This window comes from Ahaetulla prasina, chromosome 3 (assembly GCF_028640845.1).
Source record: "Ahaetulla prasina isolate Xishuangbanna chromosome 3, ASM2864084v1, whole genome shotgun sequence".
In the NCBI taxonomy this organism is placed as follows: Eukaryota; Metazoa; Chordata; class Lepidosauria; order Squamata; family Colubridae; genus Ahaetulla; species Ahaetulla prasina.
The window spans coordinates 37,503,797-37,516,179 of NC_080541.1; the positions used below are offsets into that span (position 1 = coordinate 37,503,797).

The 12,383-nt window shown below is 40.8% G+C and overlaps 1 protein-coding gene across 1 annotated transcript in view; it reads right to left on the reverse strand.

Moving 5' to 3' along the window:
* The window catches only part of CA13 (carbonic anhydrase 13), a 214,396-nt gene that overhangs the window by 80,918 nt on the left and 121,095 nt on the right, over window positions 1-12,383 (reverse strand). The gene's annotated exons all lie outside the window — the stretch shown is intronic.

Below are 12,383 nucleotides of genomic sequence, written 5' to 3' on the forward strand. Positions count from 1 at the left end.
CCGCAGTCGCCATTACCGGTTTGTGCGATCCAGAGAGAACCGGCTGAATCCGACTGGATGTATCATGACATTTTTCCCCTTTGCGGCGTTGGGGTGGGTATGGCCTACGTGTGACGCATCCAGCCCGTGGGCTGCCAGTTTGACACTGCGGAGTCTATCCCACCTGGATTACAGCACTTTTCACCTGCCATTAAAGACCATGGGTCCTACTTTACACAATCTTAGTAGGGATTGTGCTATTTTCACATACTATGTTTTACTCTAAGTAAAAAAAGTTCCGTCATAACTTAAGGGTTAATCTGGTTCATGCAATATGCTCAAACAAATACTGGCTTTCTCTTTAAAAGAAGCTACCCAATCCTGTTTTAGTTCAGTCCATTGTTTCACAAAGTGTTGGCCATAACTGTCATAGGGTTTATGAAAAAAAATGGATGAAGAGTAGGGAGGGGGTCAAAGACCCTCTCCTCACACTTCTTTCTGAACAGGCTTACCAGTTAGATGCAAAAGTGTGCTGGGTGCAAATCAAGATGGTACTTCCAGAGGACTTTCTGCTCTTTGCTGTGATAAATACAAGAATAAAGAATTTTGAAAATGCAGTGTATTGTGTATTGGTGTTTCTGATTTATTTTTTTTCACCAAATATTGTGCATATATCTCCTACCTGTCTTTCTGGCTTGTTTTTGAATAGCAACAGATTAAGCTAAAAAAAAAATTAGTTACTTAACAAATGGATTTCTCAGAGAGTTATTGTGAGTAAATCAGTTTGTTGCAGCTGCCAAAAAAGTCAATGCAATCTAGGACTGCATCACAGAAGGATGGCATCAAGATTACAAGAAATAATCTTGTATTTTGTATTGTATTTCGTGCATAAGTGCACAAAAGTGCCTACCAGTCCTATTGTTTCCTTTCATTGTATGTGCTTGTATATAATGTTGTGACAAAATAAAATAAAGAAATAATAATAATTTTTTTTAAAAAAATATGAAAATAATGCTTTGTATCTCACTAGCGAGGCCATGCTTGGAATACAGTGTTTGGTTTGGTCACCATGATACAAAAAAAATGCTGAAACCCTAGAAAGTGTGCAGAGAAGAGCAACAAAGATGATAAAGGGTCTGGAGACTAAATCATATGATGAACAGTTGAGGACATTAGACATGTCTAGCCTATCAAAGAGAAGGATTAGGCATGGCATGATAGCTGTCTTCCAGTACTTGAGTATGATGATCGGGACAAGGCACAAAGGTCACACAGTCCATTGAGAATTCAAACTTCCCTTTAGTGCTCCAATTTTCCCCCCTTCCAAACACTCCCAAGTTCCCCCAAGCACCCCAGAGAGTTAACATCATTGCCCTCTCCCCTCTTTGGAAGAGCTTTATAGCTCCTGCTGCCTTAAGAAAGTTCAGAACATTCTTAAAGATCCATCTCATCCTGGGCACCCTTTTTTTGAACTATTACCATCTGGCAAATGGTACAGGACAATAAAAACAAGGACAAATAGGCTGAAAAACAGCTTCTATTTCAGAGCAGTAACTATATTGAATCCTACTGTGTAGTGTAATATTAATGCAGTATCAGGGGTTTCAATTCAATTGTATAGGATGTGAAGGGTGTATTTTTTTTTAATACTTTTCTTATGTATGATATACACTGAAGATGGCATTTAATTTCATTGTACGAGTTGCAATGTCAATAAAGTAACTAAAACTAAAAACTAATGTTCTTGGCAAGTCCCAGAGCAAAGCGCACGTGCACACACACGGCAGCCTCTGGAAATGAGTCCACAAAACAAGGAACAGACAATGAATCCATGAAACAAGGAACAAACAATGAGTCCACAAAATCAGTAACAAGGCACCAAATCCACAAAGTAAGGAAGAAGCAAGCAGTTCTGCAAACTCCAAATGTCTGTACCAGTACACCAAACTTTACCAATTAAGCGTTTGTTCCTGACAAATGCCCTTCCCCACAGTGTCTTTTTAAATCTCAGTCCACAGGTGTGGCTTGTGAAGAGGGGCGGGGTGTTCTCCTCTTGAGTCGTTGGGTCAGCCTGCACTGTTCCCACATTCTCTCCACTCTCCATGCTCAGGGATCAGGATGGGGTGGTCCTTCCTCATCACCTGAGCTCCATCACTCTCTCAGACATCCTGACCCCGTTCCTCCCTGCTAACAAGCTGTCCTAATCCTGAAGGGCCCTGGGCTGCCTCGGCCTGCTCCTTCCCACATTCCTCCCAAGCCAACTAAGCCGCCCTCTCAATTGTCCTAAACCAGGCACAATTTTTGCATTCCTTCAACCTGCTGGCCAATATGGAAAGATCACAATATCCGTGGGCAAAAACTTGCTTTCAGATACCTGTAATTTGAGAATGCTTGTCAAGATAGCCACCAGAGGGCACTATTCTAGCAATATAGTATCTGACCTGGACACTTTTGTCTGATGCCCTTCAATTCTGTTATGATTCCAATTACCAGCAAATAGCATTTGAGAATTCTGGGCCTTGTGTGCTCTTAATGTAGTGAAAGACTATAGGTTTGGGGGAGGCTGATACAGAATGAGAGAATGGCAGGAGGCACATCCTTGGAGACTGCAGTCACTGGTATATTTATCTGAAGGAAAGCCTATGGAACTTAATGGCATTTCGTTTATACAGAGGGCTGTACTTTCAGTAAAATTTCTATTTTGGTCATAATCTGCATAGCTCCCAGCAGTTTGGTCATAGATCTGCATAGAGTTGTAATTTGCAAGATAAAAGTTTTATATATATATATATATATATATATATATATATATATATATATATATATGTATGTATGTATGTATGTATGTGTATGTATGTATGTATGTATGTATATGTATGTATATGTATATGTATATGTATATGTATATATATATGTATGTATGTAGGTCTTTGGTTATTTGGGTTTTCTCCCGCGTAAAATTGGAAGTGTCTTGGCGACGTTTCAACGAAGTCTCATTCGTCATCTTCAGGCTTCAGCTTCGTGCTTCTGGGAGCAATGTGTGATCACAGCTGTTTCTTCCTTTTAACTGCTAGTGGGGGTTTGAACTGATTGGGTGGGAGCTTGGCTGTGCTCTGATTGGATGGGTTTTTTTTTGTCCTCTAAGAGCACAAAAAAAACCCATCTAATCAGAGCATACCTACATACAAACACCCGCGAAAACTTCAGAAAACACACACACACACACACACACACACACAGATACGCGGGAGAAAACCCGAATAACGAAAGACCTACATACAAACACCCGCGAAAACATATATATATATGTTTTCGCGGGTGTTTGTATGTAGGTCTTTCGTTATTCGGGTTTTCTCCCGCGTAAAATTGGAAGTGTCTTGGCGATGTTTCGACAAAGTCTCATTTGTCATCTTCAGGCTTCAGCTTCGTGCTTCTGGGAGCAATGTGTGATTGCAGCTGTTTCTTCCTTTTTAACTGCTAGTGGGGGTTTGAACTGATTGGGTGGGAGCTTGGCTGTGCTCTGATTGGATGGGGTTTTTTTTGTGCTCTGATTGGATGGGGTTTTTTTTTGTGCTCTGATTGGATGGGGGTGTGTCCTGTTTGGGTGGGGGCTTGGTTGTGCTCAGATTAGTCTGAGTTGCAGGGGGATTTGAGCTGGTGAGCTGCATTGCTGTTGTTTGGCTTTGTGTTCGTGTTCGTGCTACATCTTCATAGTAGTCTATGGTCCTGCTTTTAAGATTTAAAAACTAAATGATTTATATTCTGAATGAATGTGGGCCTTTCCCACTGTTGAGTCAAAGTTCTCTCTGCTTCTTTTTGAATCAGGAAAGTTTTACCAACATGAAACTTGCTAATCCATTTTCAGTTTCTGTCTTGTTTTGATTGCATCTGTTGAGATCACTGCCAAATAGTACTATGGGTTATGCACAGCAAGATGACTAAATAAAACTGACTGCTTTAACCCTGGGGTTTCATAGTCCTCCCTCTCTGGACATTACCAATCATCAAAAAATGTTACTGCAGTGATGTGGGAATGGGATGATCTCTTATGACTTTAGGGTTTTGCACCTGTCTCCAGATAGAAGACAGCAAAACACAGGGAAACAAAGCAGCTGTTTCACATATCCCCATGAGTGTGCAAAGTTAACATGAGTTGACTTAACAAGTAGTCTTTTTGAACATAATTTCACTGTTGTGCAATTTCAGCATTGTGCCCTTTTCCCTTCCACTCAGTGATAGAAATTGTTCACGTTCACTCCTTTAGCTCAAAATAGGTGGGGGGAGGAGTCTCATCTCCCAGATGGAGCTAAGGCCAAGGTGATAATGCTTCTGTTTGGAAGCCTACCCTTCTCCCTTCCTCAGTGCTACCACACAACACTGCTACTCTCCTACTAACATTTCCATCCTTCTAATTTGGCTATCCTTACCATACCTCCTTGTTGAGTGGTGTTACTGAATGAAACTACTACCTGTGCTCCATCTTCTGCAATTAACTGCCTGCCACATTAATCTCTCTTAAGCAGGGATGAAATGCTCCCGGTTCGGACCGGTTCGGCCAAACTGGTAGCCATGACGGCAGATGGTTCAGAGAACCAGTAGCGATGGCGGCTCGAGGCTCCGTCCACCTACCCGGTCATCATTACTTCCTGGTTTTAACCAGGAAGTAACCTGTTTTTTGCCCTATGTGCACATGCAGACGGGTTTGCGCATGCGTAGAGGGTCGGCGCACGGGGAGCGTGCACTTCCGAACCATTAGGGAAGGTAAGTAGATTTCACCCCTGCTCTTAAGCCATTGGAGGACTGGCTGAAATAGGAGGGCAACTCACTATGTCCTCAGAGATCATTGAAGTGAGGCACAGGAAGAAGAGGAGGACCAGATATGGGTATCGGTATACGTCAATATCAGCTTAAAGCATCAAATAAGTAACCAGTTGATTCTACTTACGCTGGTTCATATTTACTCTGGAGTTTACCTCTCCCAATAGCACATCAGATTTTTTATATTGCTGTTGAATGCTATTGGATTAAAAGGAGAAATTTTATTGATTTTTTTAATTTACCTATTATCTTTACTATTTTGTAAGTAATTCAAGACAGGGAACATACATAATACTACTTCCTCCTTCTGTTTTCTCCATAACAACAGTCCTGTGAATGACAGAGAGTGACTGGTCCAATGTCACCCAGCCAGCTTTTATGTCTAAGATAGGACTAGAACTCACTATCTCCTGGTTTCTAGGCCAGCACCCTACTGGCTCTTTATTGCTACTTCAGCAACACCAAACTAAGTTGGCAGAAGCTATCTACTCCTGGGTTGAAGATATGATTAAGACAATTTCATGATGATCCATCAGAAAAAAACTGCTGCTTGAACATGTTTGTAATCATGATGAGATGCAAGAAAAAAAAGGCCGAAAGACCAATAGGGAAACCATCCTATAAGGATTTGCAATGCTGTTTGCAATTCTTGTAATTATTCAGATTTGGTTTCACTGACTGTAGATCTGACAACCCTCCTGTCAAAGTAAAGGGCATTGTTTTCTTTATGTAATATAGTATGGTGACTGAAAGAAAATGTGCTTGTTTGTGTAGCAAATTGCAGCTATAGTTATTGGCAATTTAATAGTTCTAAAAGCACAGCTCTTGTCGGCTAATATACAAAAGAGAAATTAGAATTTCATTTTTTAAAAAAATACCCTTTAATTTTTGGAGCCTGGAAAGAAGGATTTCAAAGTTGCAACCTTTCAGAGTAAGGCTGGATGTGTAATCATAATTATTATTGTTCAGGATTTTCAAAGGTTATCTATTATGGATAATAGTTGTCAATCCTCTTTTCTTCAAAATCTTTGCTGGCAAATTTAACACTGATTTTACACTGAACTTGCCATTTGGAACATATGTACACACTATCAAAAGAAACACATGAGCCTGGCAGAAAAAAAAGGAGATTTCTTTTATCATCATCATCTCCATGTTAGGTTGAATATAAGATTGCTCACATAAAGTCCTTTCCAATGTGATGCTTTCTGGATGTCCTTAGTCAACAATATCCAAAAACCCTGTTAGAGTGGCTGATTAGAAATTTTGGAAATTGAAGTTCCAAAATATCTGGAGAGTGACAGATTGGGAAAGCTGTTTTAAACAATGGGAGGACTTCATCAGACACAGATGTGACACCATTAAAAGAAAATGTTCTTTCAGATGCCAATGAATGAATATCCTAGTGTTGGGAAGACACAAATAATTTAACCATGTAAAGCAGGGGTGTCAAACTCAGTTTCATTGAGGCCACATCAGGGTTGTGTTGGACCTCAGGGGGTGGGGTTGGGTATGGCCAGGGTGGGCATGGCCAGCTCAACGTCACTCATGTTGAGGGTACCTGTGGTGGCCCAGTGAAAACAGGCTCCCAAGCTCTGTTTTTAGCTGCGACGAGCTCCTGCAAACCCCTACCAGCAAAAACAGAGCTCGGGAGCTCCATTTTCACTGGCAGAGGCACTATGGGCCAGTGGTTGGTTGCTACCGGTTCGCCCTGGATTGGGCAAACCAGTAGTGGCGGTGGCAGTGGTGGGAGGCTCTGCCCAACCACCCGGTCATCTTTGCACATGTGTTGCGCATGTGCACCCGTGAGCAAACCAGTAGCAACCGAAATTGAACCCACTACTGCTGTGGGCGGTCCTTCGTTATTTCCAGAGTGACCCCGTGGGCCATATCTAAGCACCCTGCAGGCCAGATCCAGCCCCCCGGGTTTTGAGTTTGACACCCCTGACGTAAAGAGTCTTGTAACTTCCAAGATCGCTGAACTACACCTCCCAGCATTCCTTACCACTGGTCAGGATTAGTTGGAAGTTAATCATCAACTTGAAATCACTATAGCAAGAAAGTGTAAGAAACAGCTGTTCTTATAAGTCAACAATCTTGTAATTCCAGCCCAGTCCTAATGCAAGAGCAAAGAAAATTCAACCCTTGATTAGAATTACAGGATTAGATGGTCTCATTTAAGCCATCAAGTCCAAACCCTTTCTTAAGTGCAGAAATTAAACTGATACTCCATTCCTGTTTTGTCGTCTTCTGTCACCCGTCGTTCTCTCCATCCATGGAATGGCAGAGCCCCAATTGATGGGATTGTCTTAGCTCTAGGAGCTTCAGGGCCCATCAGAGCCAAACTGTGCCCCCAATGGCCAGATGAGGATTGTGTGGGCCTCGTATCCACCTCATTCCCACTGTCCACCTTCTGTTCCTCACTCATCACCTTTCGCTCTTTGGGCCGTACCACTCTAGATTCACTGTCCATCACAGCCACCATCTCCACTACCTCCTCTTCCCTTTTACACACCTCAGTCTCTGGTACAGATTTAGAAGTGCCGCAACTATGTTCTTACTCACATCGAATGGACCAAGCAATTGAGTCTAAAACAAGGGAGTGCCGATTTTCTCTCAGCGTGCTCAGCTGCTGAATAACAAGCCAAACTTGGTTGCGCCACCAGTGACTTTGTTTTATTCAAGTCTGCTACAAAACGGGTCTCAGTCGTAGCCGAGTGCTATCTGTACAAAGTTGGCGCTGGGAGCTTCCGTCTCTCAGCGCCTTTTGAGCATGCAGCGCGCCCCACCCTCAGCCGTGCTGCTCAGCTGATTGGAACGGCGACCATGACCTCCTCCCACTACATCATCCACTGCCACTGCCACATCATCCTCCATTCCCCAGAATCACAGTTGCTCAAATGCTGATCCGATGGCATGTTTCGCTACCGCACCGTCCTGTAGGCTCAGCAACTACACCCCCCTTGTGCAATCTATAACCTGGTGCCCGCTCCACCGTAGCAAGGTTTGCCCTCAATGCACTATGTAGGTACTTCCCACGTTCTGGTCCCCTCCTGATTCATGTGTTGAGCCGGGGCTGGGCTTGACACAATTTCTTCTTAAACAGATCCAGTGAAGGTGAAACTATCTCTCTAAATAATTCGTTCCATTGTCAAACTGTGTTCTTTTTCTCTTAGAAGGTGGTGGCTGCTCCATCACTGGAAGTTTTTAAGAATAGTTTGGAAACCACTTGCTTGAAATCGTATAGAGCCTCCTGCATGAGCAAGGGTTTGAACAGAAGACCTCCAAGATCACTTCCAACTCTATTCTGTAAGTTTTTGTAACATTTCTAACAATGGAATCTGTCTTCCTGCAATTTAAATCTATTATCTGTGTACTGGAGTCTAGTAAAATGGAAAACAAAATTGATCTTAGCTTGTGAGACTTGCTCAAAGCTCTCAACACACAACGGGTTTTTAACAGTTACAACTGTTAATTGATAAAAGTACCTGTAATCTGTCTCACTTTTAACCTGCATATGAATAACCACTCTGTGTTCCCTTTCCTTTTCTTCAGATGCATCAGTAATTAAATCCTACTTAAATTGATATGTAGCCATTCCATGCATTTGATAAAGTGAACTGCAGCTCATGAAAATATATGCCTTTTAAGAAAATCTGCTAATTGGAAAAGATGCTACCAAACCCTTCATGATTTTTGCCAGCATAGAATAACATGGATCTTTTATAATGGGTTCAAAGATAGATGGAGGACTGTGTGTGTCTGACAGTCTGACATGGGTGGTACCCACATAATGCCTGAAGTGCTGATATTTGTGTATAAGAATGAGCAAATTTATTTGTTTTATTTTATTTGTCACAACAGTATATATAAGCATAAGCATGAAATAACTATACGATATATAAGCATATATATAAGCGTAAGTATAAAATAACTATATGAACTGGATGCAATCAAAGAGGACATTGGGACAGGAACGGTAGGCACGCTTGTGCTCTTATGCATTCCCCTTAGGAATGGGATGAGGTCAATAGTAGATAGTTTTTGGTTAAAGCTTTGGGGATTTTGGGAAGAGACCACAGAGTCAGGTAGTGCATTCCAGGCATTAACTACTCTGTTACTGAAGTCATATTTTCTGCAATCAAGATTGGAGCGGTTCACATTAAGCTTAAATTCTTAATTTTAAGAATTCTTAAATTCTTATATGATAGACAATTGGTCAGAACAGTTCTTTTACTGGTAGTAGTTCATATATAGCCCCAGAATAAGTTTTATCCACACTGTCTTGTGGGTGATGTGCCAAGGAAAATTGGAATTTCACATCAACGTGAGATTATTAGGCATCGCTCAGTGCCAGAAAATGTAGTTGAATAACTGAGCCATCTTTGGAGTTTTGCTATACAGGATGAAAAGGATCATGAGAAAGGTCAGTGGCGACCAATACAGTATCTAGGTCCTTGTCACATGGTAGGGTCATTAATAAAATTTAAAGAAACTGAGTCCCAAGGCTTCTTGGTGAAGGAAGAAAGTGCAACAGATTGGTCAGTCTGGTGATTGAAGGCTTAATATGGCAGCAGGAGTAATAGGAAGACAGAAAATCACCAAAAGCAGGTGGTTCAATATCTTAAATATCCAACTGGGTGACAGTCATGACTGAATCATGTAAAGACAGTTCTGGAATAAGAAACGTCAGCCAATATAGCACAATTTATAGGAGATGACCAGGCTGAGCCTGCGGGAGGGGTCAAATACTTTCCTATCAAACAGACAACAAGTGGTCAAAATTGGCAATGCTCTATCAAATCCTTTTCCTGTCAAAAGTGGCATTCCTCAAGGCAGCGTTCTTGGACCAACACTCTTCACACTATACATAAATGATCTCTGTGACCATATCAAAGTTATTGTGTTCTCTTTGCTGACGATGTCAAACTATTTAACACCGCCAACAATACTACTACCCCTCAAAAAGACCTTGACTTTGTATCCGATTGGTCTAAAACTTGGCAACTCCAAATCTCAACCAGCAAATGCTCAGTCTTACATATTGGAAAAAAGAACCCAAACACTAAGTACAAGCTTGATGGACACTACCTTACAGACGACGCCCACCCTGTCAAAGACCTTGAAGTTCTCATATCTAATAATCTAAGTGCCAAAGCCCACTGCAACTACATAGCAAAAAAGGCTCTAAGAGTTGTTAACCTAATCCTGCGTAGTTTCTTTTCCAAGAACACCACACTGCTGACCAGAGCATATAAATCATTTGCTAGGCCAATTCTTGATTACAACTCGCCTGTCTGGAATCCATACCATATTTCTGACATCAATACAGTTGAGCGTGTCCAGAGGTATTTTACGAGAAGAGTTCTCCACTCCTCCACAACCAACAAAATACCTTATTCTACCAGACTTGAAATCCTGGGTTTAGAAAACTTGGAACTCCGTCGCCTTCGATAGGACCTGGTTTTAGCTCATAGAATCATCCGTTGTAATGTCCTTCCTGCCAACGACTACTTCAGTTTCAACTACAATAACACAAGAGCTACCAATAGATTTAAAGTTAATGTCAACCGCTCCAGTTTGGATTGCAGAAAATATGATTTCTGTAACAGAATTATCTGTGCTTGGAATGCATTACCTGACTCTGTGGTCTCTTCTCATAACCCCAAAAGCTTTAAACAAAATCTATCTACTGTTGACCTCACCCCATTCCTAAAAGGACTTTAAGGGGCGTGCATAAGAGCACAAACGTGCCTACTGTTCCTGTCCTTTTGTTTCTTTCCCTACATATATATATGCTTATACTTCCTTGTTTCTCCTCATATATATGTTTATATATTATATAATCTTTTTGTGTTATGTTTGTGTATATTGTTTTGACAAAATTAAATAAATAAATAAATAAGAGAATCCATAGGTAGCTGGGTGGGTTGAACCCCTAATATGATGGTTTTGTATGATGATATGTGTATGTTGCATGATGATATGTGTATGTTGGTCACAGACATTATTTTGACTGTATTGAAGGTGAACTAGACACTACTCCTAAGCAATGCGTATTGAAATGTTGGACCAATTAAACTTCCAGAATAGTATTAAATGGAAAACCGATTAAAGAAAAAAGTGACTAGGTTCACATATTGCACTAAACCAATCCAATAACAGGACTGATTCCAGGTTAATGTAATTACTAGCAAAAAAAAAATGAACAGATTCTCCCTCTCTATACTATTTGTTAATTTAGATGCCCAGTGCTTGCTCCAGAAGAAGCTTCTCCAGGCAGCGTCAGCTGAGTCTGGGAAATGATCTTCCATTTGACTTTTTTCTCCAGTATTCAAGAATGTTGCAATATCAAACCTAACATCTTCTTAGCTGCTGCTATCAGCAGTCCACAGATGGATGATTCTGTTTTACTTCTGTAAACATTAAGAGATAATCTATTACAGCTCAATAAGGCATTTGTAAGTTAACATCAGATAAAGCATAAACAGATTATTTTGTTTTACTATATGTGAACCTTTTGATCACCATTGCTGTTGTCTTTCATCTTCAGCAAATTGTTATTGGAAGGAAAGCAGATGGAAAAAGGACTTAATTAATTAAGTTTTTTTGCAGTTTGATTCAAATCTCAATAAGCAAATAGTACCCAAGAATATGTCAATCATTTTTGTCCTTTTCACTGTAAATGCTTAACATTGATAAACATGGGTGAAGAATAAGATATGATTATTCAACATGCTTAAGTAAGCTATAGCTGTCAGGTTTATTAATTCCAATAGCTGCCTTTGCACAACATACTCCTTAATTATATTTTTATTCCCTATTTGCCACTCAAAAACATATGTTTGAGATGGGTTATAAATACCTAGAAACTAAACCAAGTATCCTATTCCTTAGCCTGATAGGGAAACTTTTCATTGTTTCTTTGCTACAGAAAGTCATTTCAGTATTTTTTTCTATTAGTCCCATATGATACACATCATGACATATGATGCAGTTTGTTAATAGCTTACGATACTGTTTAATCCATCCACTCTGACTCACAAATTGCAGTTTATGGTGCAGTATCTTATACACAGAGGGACCAGTGGTTCAGTGGCTAAGACGCTGAGCTTGTCAATCGAAAGGTCGGCAGTTCAGCGGTTTGAATCCCTAGTGCCATGTAACGGGGTGAACTCCCGTTACTTGTCTCAGCTTCTGCCAACCTACCAGTTCGAAAACAAGTAAAAAATGCAAGTAGAAAAATAGGGACCACCTTTGGTGGGAAAGTAACAGCTTTCCGTGCGCCTTTGGCGTTTCGTCATGTCGACCAAATGACCACAGAGACATCTTCAGATAGCGCTGGCTCTTCAGGTTTGAAACGGAGATGAGCACCGCCCCCTAGAGTTGGGAACAACTAGCACATATGTGCGAGAGGAACCTTCACCTTTTTATCTTGTACACGTTCATCAACTGAATTTGGTAAACAAATAGTGGTCAAATAATTTAGCAAAAGGCTTATGCCTATCACTTCAAGTCTGCAATATAGTTGCCGGAAAACTGATCTTTTCATATATCTGCCTTTTGAGACCTTTTCACATATTGTC